This window comes from Coregonus lavaretus (genome assembly GCF_964263955.1).
Source record: "Coregonus lavaretus genome assembly, contig: HAP1_SCAFFOLD_409, whole genome shotgun sequence".
NCBI classification, from domain to species: domain Eukaryota; kingdom Metazoa; phylum Chordata; class Actinopteri; order Salmoniformes; family Salmonidae; genus Coregonus; species Coregonus lavaretus.
The window spans coordinates 198319-221326 of record NW_028156998.1 but is presented as its reverse complement, the minus strand read 5'-3'; the positions used below and the strand labels follow the sequence as shown (position 1 = coordinate 221326).

The 23008-nt window shown below is 45.5% G+C and overlaps 1 pseudogene across 1 annotated transcript in view; it reads left to right on the top strand.

Moving 5' to 3' along the window:
- The window catches only part of LOC311125940 (2-hydroxyacyl-CoA lyase 1-like), a 65694-nt pseudogene extending 43005 nt beyond the window's left edge, over positions 1 to 22689 (top strand). Inside the window, exons 2-9 of the transcript in view lie at positions 18421 to 18501; positions 18558 to 18630; positions 18819 to 18896; positions 19073 to 19167; positions 19467 to 19579; positions 20186 to 20321; positions 20670 to 20775; positions 22564 to 22689. The product of the transcript in view is annotated as a 2-hydroxyacyl-CoA lyase 1-like (transcript). The remainder of the gene's footprint in view (positions 1 to 18420; positions 18502 to 18557; positions 18631 to 18818; positions 18897 to 19072; positions 19168 to 19466; positions 19580 to 20185; positions 20322 to 20669; positions 20776 to 22563) is intronic.
- The last annotated feature ends 319 nt before the right edge of the window (positions 22690 to 23008 follow it).

Genomic DNA, 23008 nt, shown 5'->3' with positions numbered 1-23008 from the left:
ATCCAATGGGTTATTTCCTAGTATCGATACAATCGATTTATTACATTTTAAAACGATGTTAGAGTGATATATGTTGTCCAAAAGGCCAACTCGCCGAGCACAGATCGATGTAGTTGGATCATAGGAATATAAATCGATACATCGATGTAGTAGATGGATCGTTACACCCCTACATACAACGGTACGTACTGACTAACTGGACTGTAGCTCTGTTCTCTCCTCCATGAAGTGTACACTCATTCACTCCCTCTTGTGGCTTGAAAAGCATTCGATTGGTGTGGACGGAGCCATGTGGGGGAATGAACAAGACTACAACAGAATTAGGGGGTTATGACTCTCAGTGGAGGACCTTACACTGAAACAGGACTTTGTCAGGGATTGACATAGCATATGTTGTAGCTAAAACATATTTTGTGACTTCCCCATTGTCAGATGTGTAGCTTTCTCTGAGAGTATTGTTGTGGTCTGCAGCGACGTCATCTTTTTCCGGTATGAATCAATCTTCCACTAGGCCATGACACGTGTGTAGAGGTGCTGCTGGAACAGGAGGTTTTCCACAAGACCGAGGGCAACTCGTTCAGCCCCCTCCACTGAGCTGTGATCAATGACAACGAGGGGGCTGCAGAGATGCTGATTGACACTCTGGGGCCGGCCATTGTCAACGCCACTGACACCAAGAACCGGTAACTACAGCACATGACAAAGTCCTTTTCTTCTGGAGAATAATGTTGTCTTGGGAATAAAATGACCTCTGGGGTTGGATGAGGGATTGTAGATTACTTTTAATACATCTATTAGTGATTTTATATTTCTATGGTATAAACAGGGTTAATTGAACAAACTTGTTTACAACAGTCCTACATGATATCGGTGAAATAAGTTTCCTCTCTCTCCAGGACCCCCCTGCATGCGGCGGCTTTCACGGACCACGTGGAGTGTCTTCAGCTGCTGCTAGGCCACAACGCCCAGGTCAACTCCCCCGATGCCTCCGGGAAGACCTCCCTCATGATGGCTGCTGAGAACGGACAAACCAACGCTGTCGGTACGCAGCCCCCTCTCCTCCGCTTTGCCTCGCCCAGCCGGCTTAAGTTCAACATGTCTGTTTTACATTTTAATAAGTCGCTTAATTTCCTAATTGAGTTTCTTTATGTTTCTCTGTCTGTGTCAGAGCTGTTGGTGAGCAGTGCCAAAGCAGAGCTCACCCTGCAGGATGCAGTCAAGAACACTGCTCTTCATCTGGCCTGCAGTAAGGTGAGCATCCCCACATGAAGATGACGTTCATCTGAACAGTTGGCTCTCTCTGGTTGAAATTTTGGTCTGACATGTTTGACTCTGGTTTTTAAAGGGGCATGAAACCAGTGCTTTGTTGATATTGGAGAAGATTACAGACAGGAACCTCATCAACTTGACTAACGCAGCCTTACAGACGTACGTATGGTTCAGCTGTATTAATTGGGCCAGAAGAATTAGAAGAAGTGCACTATATAGGGAATAGTCTGGCATTTGGGAGGTATCCTCATTTGCTGCTGGCTAATCTAACGGGACTTTCTCCTCAGGCCGTTACACGTTGCAGCCAGAAATGGTCTGACGGTGGTGGTTCAGGAGCTACTAGTGTGCTCGCAGTCGATGAGAATGGTAAGATCCATAACGCTAACACCGTTTTCTTCTGTACTTCTCTTCTCAATGTGTCCACAAATGTTTCTCTCTAGTCCACTGCTTGGTTATTGTCTTAACTTTGTATCTCCTAGCCTGGTGTTATTTCATGTTTTTCACCAAAAGTGTTATAGTAAACGGTGATGCTCCTGAAGTGACCCTCTGCTGTTCTGTTTGAACCCCTCAGGTTACACACCTGCCTTGGCCTGCGCCCCCAACAAAGACGTGGCGGACTGCCTGGCGCTGATCCTGGCCACCATGATGCCCGTGTCCCCCTGCAACCCGGCGCCCAGCCTGTCCTTCAGTGCCATTAACCACTACACCACCAGCCCCTCCAAGAGTGTGACCTTCGACAGCCTGCCCGTGCTGCGCAGCGAGCACAGCTCCTACTGCAGCTTCAACAACATCGGCCACCGCGACCACGATGGAGGCTTCTACAAGGATGAGGAACTCAACGACTCAGACTCAAAGACATACTGAGGGGGGTGGTGGTCGCTGCCCAGGAGGGGAGCCAAGGGCAGGCGGATGGACAGTGAAGTGGGGCAGAGGCCACAAACAAATCCACACATACACACCGTGTCTTAAATCACCACAGCCAGCTTTGGGAGGGCACGAGCCGAGACAGTCCGCACAGGAGCCTTAAGAGTCCCGCAGTTGGAGAGAGAGAAATGGAGGGAGGGAGGGAGGGAGAGGGGGAGGCACAACAGGCTGGCTGGCCACACTCATCCTCTCATACCACCAGGTGTCCTTCCAGCAGATACTGGACTTCAGAGGAACTGCTGCTGCTATACCCCACCTTTACCTTTACCCACAAAGGTCCTAAACGGTAGAAACTGTCCAGCCAACAGACAGACGGACACCTTATGACGGCAATAACCTGTAGTCCAAGGGGATAGTAGCACTTCACTGAGTGAAAAACAGACATGGACCAAAAGATGTGGAAGAAGCCTTTTCAAAACCTGTTTTGACAGTAGAAATGGGATTGAGCGTTTTGGCCTGAGAAAAAACATAAGGAGTGATGTTTCATTTAAGTTTTATGAGAGTGATGGTCATGTTTATCTGCACACTAAGACAGTCAGAACGCACCTAGCCTCTTGTCTGTAATCCATGTGGGAGGAGGGGAAATCATTTATTTTTTATGAACAAACATTTTAATAAAATCATTAATGTCTTAAGCTCCTGACCCTCTGTGGGAACCAAAGAATCGTAGTATTTGCTCTCATGAGTAATTTCAAAGAATGTCCATCCCCAATGGCACCCTATTCCCTTTATAGTACACTACTTTTGACCAGGGCCATAGGGTTCTGGTCAAAAGTAGTGTACTCTATAAAGAATAGGGTGCCATTTAGATTTTGCATTTGTATGTGAGCGACAGGACTTTTTACATTTGCGTTATTAAACCTACCTGTCCTTTGCCCTCTAGAAAATATTTTAGAAAGTAAATTATTAATTCATGTATTCTTTCTTGTGATATTTATGTCATCATTTTGTGCCTTCTTTAGTTACTGAGGGGAGGTTAGGAGAGTAGGGGCAGCTGTATGAGCGAAAACAATGATGCACACTAAGTACTACAACGTTTGTGAAAAGCACTGATACTATTCCGAGGCATACGAGGGGGAAAACATGCCTCCCTTGGAGAGGAGAAACACTGTAAACCAATGGTAGGACAGCAGCATTTAGATTTTCTTCTGTTGAAAAAAATATATATATATTATTTGTCTTGGTCTTATAATCAATGTATTTTGACAGGTTTTGCTTGCTTAACTTCTTCAAAAAAATGAAACCACTCAATCCTTTTATGTGATTGCTTGTTCAAACCCCCGTTTTTGTCTCTTTTTGAAAATAATTTTAACTGGAAATATGTACAATACATATGCTATGTTCGTCAAATCAGGATCAGGAGGTTCACAGGTTTTTTCGTGTCCTTTTTTTTCTTTAAAAGGATGAAACTAGCATGTACATATGAAATAGTGACTGAATTCGAAACTCCCATGAATTATTTCAGTATCTGAAGATTGCTGTATATTTTATGAGTAATAAAATAAAGAAATGAGTTATGTTATTTAATAATGAACTATGGGTTATCTGTTTTATGTGACAACCGCAGTATCAATTTCTAGGTGACAGTGGTGCTAATCCCAAAAGAAAGGCTACATACAACAAGGAACAAGAAGTCTATTGGCAAAGTGATGAATATTGCATGTACCTTGGCCTAACGGTGTGGGTTATGTATTTTATTTTTCATGGCGTCCTCAACATTACAGTTTTAAGGGCAACAATAGCCTACATTTGTTTACAACTCGCAGGATTTCCATACATGAGCTTTCAACAACACAGAGTGTTGCATCAGCACGAGATCGAAAGTGCGTCAAATCTGTACAGGTCATTGTTACGTCATCACTGATAAATGTTGAAACTGATCAAAAACCGCTGGAGCAGTTCAGTCTAATCCTCCCTAGTGCTGGAGGATTGCGTTTGTTTTCGCTCTGGATGCGCGTTCATTTTGGCAAGGAAATGTGCTGATTTTGCAAGGAGATGGAGAATAAAGAGTTCAAGGTAGACATGTTATTTATTTTTAAATCTTCAATTATATTAATTACTGTGGATTAAATATTGTTTAACAAATGAAATAATGTGCTATTCATGCTGTAATATCAAACTAGAAAGTATATGGCCGGGGAGTCATGAGAGTTGGCTAAAGGTACAGTAGGGTCAAATGGGGGTCAAAGGTTATGACAGCACCTTCATAAATTCGTCCAAAATGGCACCCTATTCCCTATGTAGGCTAGTGTACTACTTTTGACCAGGAGCCATAGAAGGGTTGGCTGACGTCACGAAAATGATGCTCGCGCATCGATGGCCGGAAGTCGTGTATCTTGTTATGATTCTGTACCTCAGCTAACAACAAGCTGCCATGTGGGGAATCGTAGCTCTATGGCATGTTTCAGCTCGTTGTATGGTGTTATTGATACCATGTCTTGTTTTGAGGTGTTTTGACTGATATCATGTCTATGCAATGACTAAAATTCGCTACCTAGCTAACCAACAACAACTGTAACAATGTATTTGAGACGAGTTCATTGTTCAAATGTATTTATGTTTGCATTAAACATTTAGAGACTAAATATAGTTTACATGTTGTCTAAGTCAAACCCTGTCTATTTTGCCCCATAGTTGCATGCCAGTTTTGTTGCTAAACAACCAACCCCTCTATAGAGTGTTACAGTGGAGGTGTGATAATACCCATAAATCCTAGCGGTCAAACAGGGAAATGGTTCCAATCGTTTTTCCACCATTAATTTTTCCCATAGGCGATTTTAGAAACACATAAAATAAGGGCTGTATTTCGTGTAGGCTTTTATTTTTATTTTATTTTTATTTATTTCACCTTTATTTAACCAGGTAAGCCAGTTGAGAACAGGTTCTCATTTACAACTGCGACCTGGCCAAGATAAAGCAAAGTAGTGCAATAAAAACAACACAGAGTTACATATGGGGTAAAAAAACATAAAGTCAGAAATACAACAGAAAATATATATACAGTGTGTGCAAATGTAGCAAGTTATGGAGGTAAGGCAATAAATAGGCTATAGTGCAGAATAATTACAATAGTATTAACACTGGAATGCTAGATGTGCAAGAGATTATGTGCAAATAGAGATACTGGGGTGCAAAAGAGCAAAATAAATAACAATATAGGGATGAGGTAGTTGGGTGGGCTAATTTCAGATGGGCTGTGTACAGGTGCAGTGATCGGTAAGGTGCTCTGACAACTGATGCTTAAAGTTATTGAGGGAGATAAGAGTCTCCAGCTTCAGAGATTTTTGCAATTCGTTCCAGTCATTGGCAGCAGAGAACTGGAAGGAATGGCGGCCAAAGGAGGTGTTGGCTTTGGGAATGACCAGTGAGATATACCTGCTGGAGCGCAGACTACGGGTGGGTGCTGCTATGGTGACCAATGAGCTAAGATAAGGCGGGGATTTGCCTAGCAGTGATTTATAGATGGCCTGGAGCCAGTGGGTTTGACGACGAACATGTAGTGAGGACCAGCCAACAAGAGCGTACAGGTCACAGTGGTGGGTAGTGTATGGGGCTTTGGAGACAAAACGGATGGCACTGTGATAGACTACATCCAGTTTGCTGAGTAGAGTGTTGGAGGCTATTTTGTAAATGACATCGCCGAAGTCAAGGATCGGTAGGATAGTCAGTTTTACGAGGGCATGTTTGGCAGCATGAGTGAAGGAGGCTTTGTTGCGAAATAGGAAGCCGATTCTAGATTTAACTTTGGATTGGAGATTCTTTATGTGAGTCTGGAAGTTGAGTTTACAGTCTAACCAGACACCTAGATATTTGTAGTTGTCCACATACTCTAGGTCAGACCCGTCGAGAGTGGTGATTCTAGTTGGGTGGGCGGGTGCTAGCAGCGTTCGATTGAAAAGCATGCATTTAGTTTTACTAGTGTTTAAGAGCAGTTGAAGGCTACTGAAGGATTGTTGTATGGCATTGAAGCTCGTTTGGAGGTTTGTTAACACAGTGTCCAATGGAGGGCCAGATGTATACAAAATGGTGTCGTCTGCATAGAGGTGGATCTGAGAGTCACCAGCAGCAAGAGCGACATCATTGATATACACGGAGAAAAGTGTCGGCCCAAGAATTGAACCCTGTGGCACCCCCATAGAGACTGCCATAGGTCCAGACAACAGGCCCTCCGATTTGACACACTGAACTCTATCTGAGAAGTAGTTGGTGAACCAGGCGAGGCAGTCATTTGAGAAACCAAGGCTATTTAGTCTGCCAATAAGAATGCGGTGGTTGACAGAGTCGAAAGCCTTGGCCAGGTCGATGAAGACGGCTGCACAGTACTGTCTATTATCAATCGCGGTTATAATATCGTTTAGGACCTTGAGCGTGGCTGACGTGCACCCGTGACCAGCTCGGAAACCGGATTGCATAGCGGAGAAGGTACGGTGGTATTCGAAATGGTCGATGATCTGTTTGTTAACTTGGCTTTCGAATACTTTCGAAAGGCAGGGCAGGATGGATATAGGTCTGTAGCAGTTTGGATCTAGAGTGTCACCCCCTTTGAAGAGGGGGATGACCACGGCAGCTTTCCAATCTCTGGGGATCTCAGACGTTATGAAAGAGAGGTTGAACAGACTAGTAATTGGGGTTGCGACAATTTTGGCGGCTAGTTTTAGAAAGAAAGGGTCCAGATTGTCTAGCCCAGCTGATTTGTAGGGGTCCAGATTTTGCAGCGCTTTCAAAACATCAGCTGTCTGAATTTGTGTGAAGGAGAAGCGGGGGGGGCATGGGCAAGTTGCAGCAGAGGGTGCAGAGTTGGTGGCCGGGTTAGTGGTAGCCAGATGGAAAGCATGGCCAGCTGTAGCAAAATGCTTGTTGAAATTCTCGATTATTGTAGATTTATCGGTGGTGATAGTGTTTCCTAGCCTCAGTGCAGTGGGCAGCTGGGAGGAAGTGCTCTTATTCTCCATGGACTTTACAGTGTCCCAAAACTTTTTGGAGTTAGTGCTACAGGATGCAAATTTCTGTTTGAAAAAGTTAGCCTTTGCTTTCCTGACTGCTTGTGTATATTGGTTCCTAACTTCCCTGAAAAGTTGCATATCGCGGGGGCTATTTGATGCTAATGCTGTACGCCACAGGATGTTTTTGTGCTGGTCAAGGGCAGTCAAGTCTGAGGAGAACCAGGGGCTATATCGGTTCTTAGTTCTGTATTTTTTGAATGGGGCATGTTTATTTAAGATTGAGAGGAAATTACTTTTAAGGAACAACCAGGCATCCTCTACTGACGGAATGAGATCTATATCCATCCAGGATACCTGGGCCAGGTCAATTAGGAAGGCCTCCTCGCTAAAGTGTTTTAGGGAGCGTTTGACAGTGATGAGGGGTGGCCGTTTGACCGCGGACCCGTTACGGACGCAGGCAATAAGGCAGTGATCGCTGAGATCCTGGTTGAAGACAGCTGAGGTGTATTTAGAGGGTATGTTAGTCAGGATGATATCTATGAGGGTACCCATGTTTACGGATTTAGGGTTGTACCTGGTAGGTTCGTTGATAATTTGCGTGAGGTTGAGGGCATCTAGCTTGGATTGTAGGATGGCTGGGGTATTAAGCATATCCCAATTTAGGTCACCAAGCAGTACAAACTCTGAGGATAAATGGGGGGCAATCAATTCACATATGGTGTCCAGGGCACAGCTGGGGGCTGAGGGGGGTCTGTAGCAAGCGGCAACAGTGAGAGACTTATTTCTGGAAAGGTGGATTTTTAGAAGTAGAAGCTCAAACTGTTTGGGCACAGACCTGGATAGTATGATAGAGCTCTGCAGGCTATCTCTACAGTAGATTGCAACTCCACCCCCTTTGGCAGTTCTATCTAGACGGAAAATGTTATAGTTGGGGATGGACATTTCAGAATTTTTGGTGGCCTTCCTGAGCCAGGATTCAGACACTGCTAGAACATCAGGGTTGGCAGAGTGTGCTAACGCAGTGAATAACTCAAACTTAGGAAGTAGACTTCTGATATTTATGTGCAAGAAACCAAGACTTTTGCGATTACAGAAGTCATCAAATGATAGCGCCTGGGGAGTAGGAGCGATACTGAGGGCTGCAGGGCCTGGGTTAGCCTCTACATCACCAGAGGAACAGAGGAGGACTAGAATAAGGATACGGCTAAAGGCTTTAAGAACTGGTCTTCTAGTGCGTTGGGTACATAGAATAAAGGGGGCAGATTTCCGGGTGTTATAGAAAAGATTCAGGGCATTATGTACAGACAAGGATATGGAAGGATATGAGTAAAGTGGAGGTAAACCTAAGCGTTGGGTAACAATGAAAGAGATAGCATCGCTGGAGTCATCAATTGAGTCGGTCTCCGCGTGTATAGGGGAAGGTGCAAAGGAGCTATCTAAGGCAGGTTTAGCTAGGCTGGGGGGTCTACAGTGATATAGTACAATTAGAAATAACCGAAACAACAATAAACTAACCATGTTTGGGCTGAGGCTAAACTTAAACAGGATGTAGTACCGTAAAAAGGAACAGTCCAGCAGATATCAGCTGTATATCTGAGTTATCATAAGGTCCGGTGGTGAAGCACTAGTAAGAGGCCACGGCTAGCGTGTGCTAGCGGGCCAGGGCTAGCAGATGGATGGAATCTTCGTGGTTAACGTCGTAACCACATCAGACGATTTCGTCGGCAGACCAGTCGTGTAGGATCGGCGGGGCTCCGTGTCAACACTAGGTGGTCCCGTCCGGTTGACAGAGAGGTAGATAGCCGGGAGATGGGCGATGGGCCTAGCTCAGGATGATTAGCCAGACCACAGCGTCCGTTTTGTTGTAGCTGGCTGGTGGTAGCTAGCTGGTAGCGATGAATCCGGAGTTAAAGGTCCAGTGATTCAGTGATTCCGGCGGAAAAACTGATATGTTCTGGGTCGATAACGCGCTGTGCAGACTGGCCGAATATCCGGTGATCAATGTCCAGTGATTAAAATTAATCCCGCGGAAAAAAATCCAATGTTCTGGGTGAAACACCGCTAGCTGTGGCTAATAGCAAGTAGCTAGTTAGCTGGCTAGCTAGTTTCAACTGGAGATTCTAGATTCTAGATAAAGGTAAGTCGATAATAGAATCCGTTCCACATTGAGTGAGGCGGGTTGCAGGAAAGTATATTTTGTAGAAGGATGAAAAGTCTGATAGGGAAATATGTACGAAAAATACAAAAAACTGGGTATTTACAGGCTATTTACAGACACACGACAGAAACAGGACTGCACTACTTCGCCATCTTGGAAAAAAGTGGCGTGACGTTTTTGTAACCATGTAAATCTCTCTCGGACAAGTTGATGTATTTGATGTATTTTTCTATTACATGTATGACATTTCATTGAGATATTTTGTGTTTTAATGACGCAAAATTGAATTACAGCCTAACTCTGCTTTCTGTTGTCGCCATCAGGCTGCAGTGGTGACCTTCACTACCGTGACCCACAAGGATGAAACTTCCCAGACCAGCCTCACCCTCAGCAGGGGAAAGAGAAGCTACCCAGACCTACACACCTTTGTGCAGGACATGAAGGACGAGTAAGTTGCTCTTTGGCTTCCCCATGCATCCCCTAGATATGTTCCCTATCTCAATTGCATACTCCTCGTGTCCTCTCTTCTCAAAACCCATTGGATGAGAAAGCCAGAGGTCCCGCCCTTCTGACCTTCTCATCCAATGGGTTTTGAGAAGGAGGCGAGGAGATTGAGAGTCTCCCATAGTCTCGGGCCAATACAAAGGACTCAACGGACCAAATAACCAATCAGGGATGTCTGGGTGTGGCCTAGTTCCATAGAGGTCCATCCATAACGTAGTCTAAGATAATAGAGGTAATGTCCATCCATAACGTAATCTAAGATAATAGAGGTAATGTCCATCCATAACGTAATCTAAAATAATAGAGGTAATGTCCATCCATAACGTAATCTAAAATAATAGAGGTAATGTCCATCCATAACGTAATCTAAAATAATAGAGGTAATGTCCATCCATAACGTAATCTAAAATCATAGAGGTAATGTCCATCCATAACGTAATCTAAAATAATAGAGGTAATGTCCATCCATAACATAGTCTAAGATAATAGAGGTAATGTCATGTAGTTCATTGTGTACTTGCATTTATTTACTTTTCAGCCATTGGAATCTGCTGAGTGAGAATATGCGTGCCGGGGTGAGTTATAGTCACCTCTAAAGTAGTTAATGTTGGTAAAATGGACCAAACATTCATTTGTGGAAATCCTGCAGGACCTTTAATCCTGAACCACTGCTTTAATTGACTAGCTTGAGTAAATGGTTCTACATTTTATATCAGTGCAGCCCCTTTAACAAACTAACTCTGTATGGTCTTTTAACATTGCAGATGAGCAGACATGAGTTTAGTGCCAAGTGCATGGATATTGTAGCATGGGTGATGGAGTCTACATCCACTGTGGTTGTTCCCGCCCTTGACCTCACCATGCAGATAGAGCTCTCTGATTCGCCAAGCTCTTCTGGATCAGGAAGTAATGAGGCAGGAGAGGTGACCTCTCTTGGCCGCAGCGTCAGATTCAGCTGTAGTGGAGGACCCAGCAGGTGCACCAGCGCCAGAACTGCCTGCAGCACACGCACTCCCACGCCTTTCCCCTCCTCTCACAGGTACCTAGCCCTATCCCCTCCTCTCACAGATACCTAGCCCTATCCACGCATCTCACAGGTACCTAGCCTTATCCACGCCTCTCACAGGTACCTAGCCCTATCCATGCCTCTAACAGGTACCTAGCCCTATCCATGCCTCTCACAGGTACCTAGCCCTATCCGCTCCTCTCAAAGGTACCTAGCCCTATCCTCTCCTCGCACAGGTACCTAGCCCTATCCCCTCCTCTCAAAGGTACCTACCCCTATCCCCTCCTCTCACAGGTACCTACCCCTATCCACGCCTCTCAAAGGTACCTAGCCCTATCCCCTCCTCTCACAGGTACCTACCCCTATCCACGCCTCTCAAAGGTACCTAGCCCTATCCCCTCATTTCACAGGTACCTAGCCCTATCCCCTCCTCTCACAGGTACCTACCCCTATCCACGCCTCTCACAGGTACCTAGCCCTATCCCCTCCTCTCACAGGTACCTAGCCCTATCCCCTCCTCTCACAGGTACCTAGCCCTATCCCCTCCTCTCACAGGTACCTACCCCTATCCCCTCCTCTCACAGGTACCTACCCCTATCCACGCCTCTCACAGGTACCTAGCCCTATCCCCTCCTCTCACAGGTACCTACCCCTATCCACGCCTCTCACAGGTACCTAGCCCTATCCCCTCCTCTCACAGGTACCTAGCCCTATCCCCTCCTCTCACAGGTACCTAGCCCTATCCATGCCTCTAACAGGTACCTAGCCCTATCACCTCCTCTCACAGGTACCTAGCCCTATCCACGCCTCTCACAGGTACCTAGCCTTATCCATGCCTCTCACAGGTACCTAGCCCTATCCATGCCTCTAACAGGTACCTAGCCCTATCCATGCCTCTCACAGGTACCTAGCCCTATCCCCTCCTCTCAAAGGTACCTAGCCCTATCCTCTCCTCTCACAGGTACCTAGCCCTATCCCCTCCTCTCAAAGGTACCTAGCCCTATCCTCACCTCTCACAGGTACCTACCCCTATCCCCTCCTCTCACAGGTACCTACCCCTATCCACGCCTCTCAAAGGTACCTAGCCCTATCCCCTCCTCTCACAGGTACCTACCCCTATCCACGCCTCTCAAAGGTACCTAGCCCTATCCCCTCCTTTCACAGGTACCTAGCCCTTTCCCCTCCTCTCACAGGTACCTACCCCTATCCACGCCTCTCACAGGTACCTAGCCCTATCCCCTCCTCTCACAGGTACCTAGCCCTATCCCCTCCTCTCACAGGTACCTAGCCCTATCCCCTCCTCTCACAGGTATCTAGCCCTATCCCCTCCTCTCACAGATACCTAGCTCTATCCCCTCCTCTTTTTGCAGGTATTTCCTGTTATAGGTACAAATATCCATTCCAGATCCACTTAGTGAGAAATACTACTTAGATACTACACAACCACTCTAAAACGTTTACTCTGAATGTTAATGTTTGCTCTGAGTGTGGTTTGAGATGGTTCACAATGCTTCCTTTGAATAATAATAACAAGGTTGAGTTTGTGTCCCAAATTCTTGGATCATATTTTTTATTTTGTTACCATATACTATTCATTTATGTTGTGCATTCTGCAGGTCCATGACCTCTTTGCTAAGTGAGAACGAAGAGCGATATGTCTCCTCACCTGAGGGTGGCGATAGAGAGATGAGACACAGACAACACTCAGCACCACTGAGATCTGTGTTTGGCATCTCTGAGGACTCTGTCTTCGACATGGTCCAGAGCGGCCAGTCGCAGGGTGACATCGTACCGCTGCCCAAACGGAGTAGACAGGAGAAATACAGACCTAGCAAAATGTCAACGGACGGCAAGTTTATGATGGGTATTGTCGAGTTGGTTATAAACCTTCTCAACTCCAGATTGGCTGAGCTAATGCGAAGTGTCAGTCAGGGAACTCTAGTTCTGCTGACTGGAAGTATCTCAGCAAGTCAACAGTTTGCCCAAGAGATGCTAAGCATGGCGACTTCTAAGATGTATTCCCATGCCATAGAGCATATTGCGCTCGGCCACAAGTCTCCCCTTGAGTTAGAGAGGGAGCTTGAGGCCATCTTGGGTCCTCTGGCTGGACAGGTCATAGTCATCATCATAGATAGCATCATCAAGGCTAAAGCCAACGGAGGAAATGAGGGGAGAGCGTCCAGCCCCTTGACCTATTTTCTAACTGCCATTTCGGCAGAAATACAAAGCCTAGTGGTTCACAGATCGGCTAGCAGACCATCCACCAGACTGTCCAACAACGACCCACTGCTGAACATTTCCAAGTCAAAGGTCTTAAGATCAGTTCTGCTCAAAATGGCAGAGCTCTTTGGCCAAGGTCCAAGTGAAACCTGTCTAGTTCCACTAGTCCAGAGTCAGTCCAACAACTCCATTTGCGACTGGACTGTGAATGCAGGCACCATTCATCCAAGTACATTTCTGTCCGACAACAGAGTGACAGAAGTGTCATCCGATGTTGTGGATCTTGTACTTGAGGTTTTTTGGATAACAGGATTTTTGGATAACAGGAACCCGTCAAGGCCACAGAGTGCCTGCTCCCACAACTCAGCTAGTGGAGCAATAGATATGAGAGCTCTTGCTGGGGACTTGGTCAGACAGGTGTCTGTCAAACTCAGCCCATTTGTCTCTGAGAGTCAACTCTCCACCATGTCCATGACAGATCTGTCATCATCTTTTTCTGACTCCACCTTGAAGCAGTTGTGTTCTCGCTCTGTTGTTGCTCTGGCAACTGCCTGTCAAGCAATCAAAACAGAGCTTGAGAACCAGAGACCTACCAACCTGGCAGCCAGAGACCTACTATCGTCTCTGGTAGAGACCATTGAGGACATGGATATCTCTGACATCCTCCAGGGCCCGTCGGCCATTTTGGAGGAGGCTGCTGTGATAAAGCACCCAGAGATGTCCACCTCGACAATATACAGATCTCTGCTTCTCGACTCATCTCTCGCCTCCTCTAAGATGGTCACTGAGAGCATTATCTTCAACAACCCATGCCCATCAGAGGAGAATGTGAGTATTCAGAAGGAGCTCCCTGCTGATAAAGTTGACATCCTCCATGGTCAACCAGTGGAGGAGTATATTGTCAAAGCTGAGCAATGCATCACTCAGGTCATTCAGGATGCAGCTGTGACATATACTGCTGCGCTGGATAAAACCGACACTTGTGGGAAACTGTCGGAAATCCTATCTGTCCATGTTTCCTCAGAGAATATTGAGGAGGCATCCTCTGATCTCTTTGGTGGAATTATTTCCGACCTGCATGAGGTATCTGAGGTCAATAAGGCCTCCATGCGTACGAAATCAGGTCGCAAAATGTTCTGGGTGGAAGTGAGTTCAGGTTCCCAGAAGATTTATACCAAAACCCTGGACAAACTAAGGAAGCTGTTCACCTCCCACCATCTCACTGAGGGAAAAAATACTCCTGTGCAAATCGAGCTTTCTGCAACTGGACTACTTGTAACTGAGGCCACTGTGCAGGAATCTCCTGTAACTGAGGCCACTTTGGCAGTGTCTCCTGTACAGAAGACAGACAGTAAGACCTTTCTAAGTCCCCAGCCTCAGCCTACCAGCTCACCCTCGACACCTGCACTAAAGGGGTAATCAAACAGGTGATCTCGGTGCTGAGGGTGGACACTTCAAAGGAAGACTGCTCCGCTTCCGTTGGGGAGAGCACGTCAAATTCATCCTTCGACTTCAACCAGAAGTTGGACTCGATAATTTCGAAATTGGAGGACCTCACCATTTCGAGTGATGTGACATCAGCCGAGATTGCCACACTCACGCGATCTCTTAGTGCAGCCAGCAGAACCTCTAACATTTCCATCCAGAGCTTTCACAGTGCTGAGTTCCGAGCTAAGGCCAAACACATTGTGAGTGAGACCATTCTCAGAGCTGCTAGCAAAGCCAGCCATTCTTTGCTACAGAGCATGCCTAGCACCACCTTCTCACACCATGCGGTTTCTACAGCCGAAGATATAGTAAATATTATCATGCAAGACCTTGAAAGTGTATCCCAGTACACTGTGGACGACGCAGACTCCTTCCCACTAGGAGAGAAAAAGCTGGAGTTCCAGCTCAAACCCAGAGTTGTCTTTGACAACTTATTGGATGCTGCTCAAACCATGTACCACAGAGTAAAGGATAGACTGAACATCTTTTTCTCTTTTCCACCAGTGTCAGTCACCACAGCCAAATATGTGCTGGACTCCGCCCCTGTGGAGACACTCAGACATTCTAAGTCCGCTGACACTGCTCTTGTTGAGGACAGGAGCCGCCCTCCGTCTGTGAGAAGTGAGAAGCCTTTGTCAAAAGTCTGTTTGGCTAAAAGGTCTAAAGCCCTTGTGTCTTCGAGTGGCTCTTCAACAGACCACCATATAATTGACACATGCAGTGAGGATGTCACTCTGCCCACCAGGAGTATGTCAGTTGTGAGCAACAACAGTTTGAAGAGAGCCTCTCCTCTCCACGGCAGTGGATTGAGTGAAAGTTGCAAACCTCTTGTGGCTCTAAAAGACGTAACAGTGGCAGTCAGCCAAGAAGGCTTTAGCAAAACTGCAAAGAAGACGCTCAGCTTGATCCTAAATGTGATCAAGTGTAGAGTGGCCAACTCTGAGAGTTCATCTGTTGGGCAGATTGCAAGTGAGGAGTGTCTGATAGCCACTAACATGTTAGACTCGACCAGTTGCCTGACATGAGCGCTGCCGATGAAATCACAAGGACAGAATCCCATACCTCTATCGCAATGGACGAGACAGGTTCACGGTCAACGCTTGTGAGCCAACAAGAAATAAACATATCTGACACCAATATCATAGTGAAAACTATAATGGACACATTGAAGACGGACGACCCAGAGATGACTTCAGCAGAAGAACATCTGGATAGGCTCCTGTCAGTTGAAGCCCTTCAAGGTGCATCTGGCAACCTGATCGCAAAGGTCCATGGTCTCATTCAGGAGATAACCATAAACCGCCAGCTTCAATCCATGGTTGGCCACAGAAGCCTCTCTCAACCAGCGCTGCCTAAACCAGCCCTGAGGAAGCTGTCAAAGGACGATGCCTCAGAGCTCATTTACAACTTTGCCCAGACTTCTGTTAGGAGACTCCTGGGGCAGTGTATGGGAAGGCCTATGCCACCATCGGCTGAAATGGTTTTGGATCAGGTCATCAAGTTGATGACAGACGTGGTGATGGACAGCCTGACTTATGTGTCCAAGTCTACAATGGAGGATGGTAAGTGAAAGTACCTATTTTCATCTGCATAGGACTTAATTGTAACATGATGCTCAATACATTGCGTTTTATGATGTGAAATTCACTGGTTGTGTCCAAAATGGCACCTTCTTCCATATTTAGTGCACTACTTTTGACCAGACCCTATGGGCCCTGGTCAAAAGTAGTGCACTATAAAGTGAAGAGAATGCCATTTGGGATGCAGTGACTGACTTCAATGGCTGCGTCCTCTTCTCCCAGTTATTGTACACAGGTCGGTCACACTAGCGTGCTCTTCTCACTCAGACACCAGCAATGCCACAAGTGACATCACTCATGGTGTTGTAGCTGACCTTAATGCTACTGAGGAATTCCCTGCCAGGAGCCTTAGCCCGGCTGATGTAAAGGCTGACGGCATGGCCCGTCTTCCCTCTGCCAGAGGGGAAGAGACTAAGAAGAACAGGAAGTGGCGTTTCCTACCGAAAATGCATAAGTTTCCAAAGATCATGATTAAGGTAGGGTGCTCTGTGTTTTGAGATTACCTCTGTAAGGCAGGGCTGAAATTTACCCTACAGATTCACTACACCCCTATTGTCTCTCAGCATTAGAACAAAACTGTTGTCATTGTCTTTAGGAGGTTGAGTGAGGACGCTGTAATGCAATCCTAATACACATGGGAGAGTCCCAAATGGCACCCTATTCCCTATATAGTGCACGACTTTTTACCAGAGCTCTCTGGGCCCTTGTCAAAAGTAGTGCCTTACGTAGCGAATAGGGTGCCTTTTAGGATGCACACTCTGTATTTTACACAGGCTCAGTTGTCCTGATGTGTTTTGTCAACAGCTGTTCAAGACAAAAGGGGAACCGAAGAGACACCCTGAACAGGATGCGCTGCCTACCAAACATCTCATACCAAACATAAAAGTACCGTTTATGATTATTGATTGTGGAAATACACATAATACAGAAAAGTTGTTGTCACATATAAAGACAGACATAAAGGAGAACTCCGTAGACCAGTCACATTCTCAAGCCATAACTAAATCCATGAATGGATCTCCTATAAGATGACAGGAGAACATTTGTAACACTTTCTATGAAGCCTATATCTATAATGCATACACTCAAGTCATTTACATTTTACATTTTAGTCATTTAGCAGAAGCTCTTATCCAGAGCGACTTACAGTTAGTGAGTGCATACATTTTTTTTTTCATACTGTCATACACTCATAATGACTTAACTGAGTTAAGTGTTAAGTAAAGTGCAGTTATAAACACATAATGAGGGCTTATTATGTATTTCTTGCAATAAAAAAAGAAAAATGCTACTAGTTTATTAAATATTCATGACTGCTATTGCACGGCTCATGTCCACACTTCTGTACAATAGGGGGCAGTAATGCACCATAACGTTGGATGCCAACTGCCTATAAACCCCACTGAAGAAGAAAAAGCTACTCATGTAATGCATGCTGGAAAGCAGACAAAACTAATGATTTGCAAGAGATCTAAACACGATTTATAAGCTACTGAACAACAAGTCCAAGAAATCATTGCTAACCGCGTTTGCACTTTGAACAGATTTCTCGACAATAATAATGGAAGATGTGACTGGGGCTCAGCTCATTGCAGAGGCACTAAAAGCTCAGGTGAAGTGTGTGCAATATATATAAAACAGTGTTATACTGTGTAACCGTGTTGCTAATAATATATTAGTCACTGATCATGTCCTTGGCAGTGAGAATGTAACACTATGAGTTGTGAAAGTGTGCCATAGGTCATTGCACTGGTATAGCTAACTATTAATATTGTTGTAGAAAAACATTTAGATGTTTATGTGGAATAGTATATGTTAACACCCTTGTTGATGCATGCCAATGTGTGTGTCAATGCAAAGAAAATCTAAACTACATTGTAACAATTCATATACAATTCAGTATGAAAATGTATGCACTCACTAACTGTAAATCGCTCTGGATAAGAGCGTCTGCTAAATGACTAAAAATGTTTAAAAAAAGGTAAATATACTGTATCTACATGTAACTCTCTACAGAATGTAGAATATATGTTTGGAATAGTTGGTGTTCCAGTCATTGAAGTAGCTAAGGCAGCTCAAGCCTCAGGAATCAAGTATGTGGGAATGCGCAATGAACAAGCCATAAGCCACCTTTTTATTACTAAACCAGCTCTCCCCAAATCATGTGATATTAACTACCCGTACATAGACTACAGGAGCGTGTAGTGTGTGAGGGTCAGTTTCATAGCTTTTTTGCATTGCTAATTATGTCTGCCTGTCTGTCTGACCCTTTGTGTGTCTGTCTGCCTGTCTTCCTGTCTGTCCCTCTGTCTGTCTGTTCCTCTCCAGTCCAGGTGCGTGTCTGGTTGTGTCTGGACCGGGACTCATCCATGCACTTGGTGGAATGGCCAACGCTAACATGAACTGCTGGTATGCTAGAACTCCACAAACAGAAGACCCTACTACTCATACCTCTCTCTCTGTAGGCCTGTGATTGTTATTGGAGGCTCCTCCGATCAAAACCAAGAGACCACTGGGGCGTTTCAAGAGTTTCCACAGGTACCGATTGAACCATGATATTTATGACTTTTGAACATTAGGGGGTTGTTTCCCAGGACACAGATTAAGCCTAGTCATGGCCTAAAAAGCAAACTCAATAGAGAATCTCTGTCTGGGAAACTGGCCCTAGCAGTTTAATTGCTGAAAGAGGAAATAATTTGTTATTTGTGGTCCTCTTTCTCTGTCAGGTGGAGGCATGCAGATTGTACAGTAAGTTCTCTGCTAGGTCTAGCAGTCTGGATATGATCTCCTCAGTCGTAGAGAAGGTATACAGTCTACTCTGACTCCCTCTGTGTAGTCCTCTTCATATCATTTGGTATCACCTGCAATTGTCTTTTTTCTGACCTCTAATTTTCCAGCTTAGCAAGGTACCTTAACTGCTTCATAAGAGCACAGCACAGCCTTAATTGATCTGAATTTAAGGGTGTTTGGTATGTCTAAGGCAGCACGCACTAGCATGTATGGACGTCCAGGTGCTGTATACGTAGACATATCTGGGGACATGGTCAATGCTAAATTGGACAGGAGCAGAGCCAGGTTAGTGGCCATCACTGTCTTTCATCCATTTAAAATGTATACTAATGTGTTACTGTTGAATATGTATACCTCTGAATTCACATCACCGTAGTCATTTTTATTTTATCTTGTTATACCTTTTAACGTCTGAAGTGAACCAGAAATTAAATTACTTAGAAAATATAGCACTATACCAAAATATTCTCATCAGAGAATAGCAATAAGCCTCGATAGACCTTCATGGTTTATTTACATATGCAATAAAGTTGCTAGGTAACATGTTTAATGTTTGACCTATTATTTATTATTTCCTTTGTCAGAGAGGTGCCCTGTAGTCCACCTCCTCCTGTGAGTATGGCTGACCATATGGTGATCACAGAAGCACTGGCGGTCCTGAAAGGAGCCAAACGGACTTTACTCATCATTGGCAAAGGTAGGCATTGCTTTTTTAATAGCCAGATAATCTGGGGGAAACAGAACTAAAATCTTGCATAATTGCGTCAGATACTTGGATAAGGTCTGGGGAGATGTTAAGAGAAAGATACTAACGCCACTTGCGAACTCTCCACCCCCCTAAACGGAAACTCTCTGCAAGTTTCCGGCAAGTTTATGGGCCAAATGTCCCCTCCCGTTCTGAAATTGAAAAGATGCGAGCACCTGCGAAATCGGGATTTGTCCAAATGATTAGTGGTGAAAAATCAGCGTACCGGAACAAAGTTGTCACATCCCATTCTGTTGACAGACGCTACTTCCAGTTATGTTACGTGCGTCTGTCCAAGAGAGATCAATAGCCAGCTGAGACGCACTGTAACACATATAGCACTGTACCACGGTTCAGTTGAAAACTGGGCCACGTTCAGTCGACAAATGTTGTTGACATGATTTCTCATTCTACCTGTCTGAGAGGCACGTTCGTTCTACATGCTATATTTCTATCTGAACGTTGCACAACGTTTTGCTCAGCTGAATGCATCCCAGTTGTGAAGACCAGTCTGTTGAAATCCGTGTGGCAGTGCCCTCTGTCTGTGTCCCTCTGCAGGTGCAGCCCATTGAAGAGCAGAGGGGGCTCTGAAGGAGCTGGTGGAGGGGTGTGACCTGCCCTTCCTGCCCACCCCCATGGGTAAAGGGGTGCTGCCTGACGATCACCCCAACTGTGTTGCTGCTGCCCGCTCCAGGTCAGCCTCTCCTTCTCTCAGCTGGCATCATATTCATGTACAGACCATTGACTGTATAAGTAGGACCAAAGAATTTCCCTGACCATTTGAACGGACCACGAAACTCCTGAAATCCCTATCTATAACTAGTCTCTCCTGGCCAGGTCATGTCAATGTAAACTGGTGTCAATCAAACAACTACACTACTCCTATAACTAGCCTCTTTTCATTACATTTTGTTTTGTCCCTGCTCTCCTCCTCCTCTCTTCCTATCCTCCTCCTCCTCTCTTCCTATCCTCCTCCTCCTCTCTTCCTCCTCCTCCTCCTCTTCCTATCCTCCTGGTTCTATGGTCTTGGTGGGGACTGCAGAGCTCTGCTCCAGTCTGATGTTGTGGTCCTACTTGGTGCCAGACTCAACTGGATCCTGCACTTTGGCCTTCCCCCCAGGTTTGACACCCAAGTAAAGGTCATCCAGCTAGGTCAAAGGTCACCAGTAGGGTTTCTTTTTTTTCCTTCTTTTTTTCGGATTCCAGATTTTCTGCTTATTCCGTTCTGATTTCTGGCATCTTCCAACAGGGATTTCTGGGAATTTGGGGAAAGTAACTGTAATTTTGCAACCCTAGTCACAGGTCATTTCATAGTGAACTACATTTCATTGTAACCAGGTATAAAGGTATTTGACTCAGTCTATTGGATTTAGTCTATCAATTATATAGCTTCTCTATAAGTCTTTGTGGTCTCTCCAAATAATGTCATGGCTGTCTTAGTGCTGTACAGTACATCTATATTTAAGCAATAAGGCCCGAGGGGGTGTGGTATATGGCCAATATACCACGTCTAGGGGCTGTTCTTAAGCACGATGCAACGCAGAGTGCCTCGACGATACAGCCCTTAGCCGTGGTATATTGGCCCTATACCACAAACCCCAGAGGTGCCTTATTGCTATTATAAACTGGTTACCAACGTAATTCGAACAGTCAAAATAAATTTCAAATCAAATCAAATCAAATTTTATTGGCCACATGCGCCGTAATACAACAGGTGCAGACATTACAGTGAAATGCTTACTTACAGCCCTTAACCAACAGTGCATTTATTTTAAACAAAAAAGTAAAAATAAAACAACAACAAAAAAAGTGTTGAGAAAAAAAGAGCAGAAGTAAAATAAAATAACAGTAGGGAGGCTATATATACAGGGGTACCGGTGCAGAGTCAATGTGCGGGGGCACCGGCTAGTTGAGGTAGTTGAAGTAATATGTACATGTGGGTAGAGTTAAAGTGACTATGCATAAATAATTAACAGAGTAGCAGCAGCGTAAAAGGATGGGGTGGGGGGGCAGTGCAAATAGTCCGGGTAGCCATGATTAGCTGTTCAGGAGTCTTAAGGCTTGGGGGTAGAAGCTGTTGAGAAGTCTTTTGGACCTAGACTTGGCACTCCGGTACCGCTTGCCGTGCGGTAGCAGAGAGAACAGTCTATGACTAGGGTGGCTGGAGTCTTTGACAATTTTGAGGGCCTTCCTCTGACACCGCCTGGTATAGAGGTCCTGGATGGCAGGAAACTTGGCCCCAGTGATGTACTGGGCCGTACACACTACCCTCTGTAGTGCCTTGCGGTCGGAGGCCAAGCAGTTGCCATACCAGGCGGTGATGCAACCAGTCAGGATGCTCTCGATGGTGCAGCTGTATAATTTTTTGAGGATCTGAGGACCCATGCCAAATCTTTTCAATCTCCTGAGGGGGAATAGGCTTTGTCGTGCCCTCTTCACGACTGTCTTGGTGTGTTTGGACCATGATAGTTCGTTGGTGATGTGGACACCAAGGAACTTGAAGCTCTCAACCTGTTCGACTACAGCCCCGTCGATGAGAATGGGGGCGTGCTCAGTCCTCTTTTTTTTCCTGTAGTCCACAATCATCTCCTTTGTCTTGGTCACGTTGAGGGAGAGGTTGTTATCCTGGCACAACACGGCCAGGTCTCTGACCTCCTCCCTCAACGTGACCCATGTTATACGGTCAGATATACCACAGCTTTCAGCCAATCAGCATTCAGGGCTCGAGTCACCCGGTTTATAAAAGGGAACGTGTGTGTGTCAGCCTTAGCATTATGTGGTGGTGCCTGGTTATTTCTGTTGTGTTTAGCTTGAGGTTTGGCCACTCCTCCAGCTGCTGTTACATGTGTCACGCATGGCGCTCTTCCTGTCGTGTCGTTGCTGGTATGTTGTAGTAACGTTCCACATACGTTATTTATGTCAAGGTCAATGTCAAGGTTGATCTGTGTGCTGAGGAGATGGGGAACAACGTGCAACCTGCTGCTGCTCTCCTGGGGGACATCAATACTATTGTCAAGCAGGTAACACAACACAGTCCTGGGGGACTGGAGATCCTGGTTTGAATCCAGGCTCTGTCGTAGCCGGCCGCGACCGGGAGACCCATGGGGCGGCGCACAATTGGACCAGCGTCGCCTAGGGTAGTGGAGGGAATGGCCGGCTCAGTTCGTAGAGCATGGTGTTTGCAACGCCAGGGTTGTGGGTTCGATTCCCACGGGGGGTATGAAAAAAAAAAGTTACGTATGCACTAACTGTAAGTCGCTCTGGATAAGAGCGTCTGCTAAATGACTTAAACATGTTAAATGTAGAGGGCCCCGTAAACAGTTCCACAAACGTCAGCATGAGTGCGCTGACTGTGGAAGCACTAATCACTGGACCAAAGCT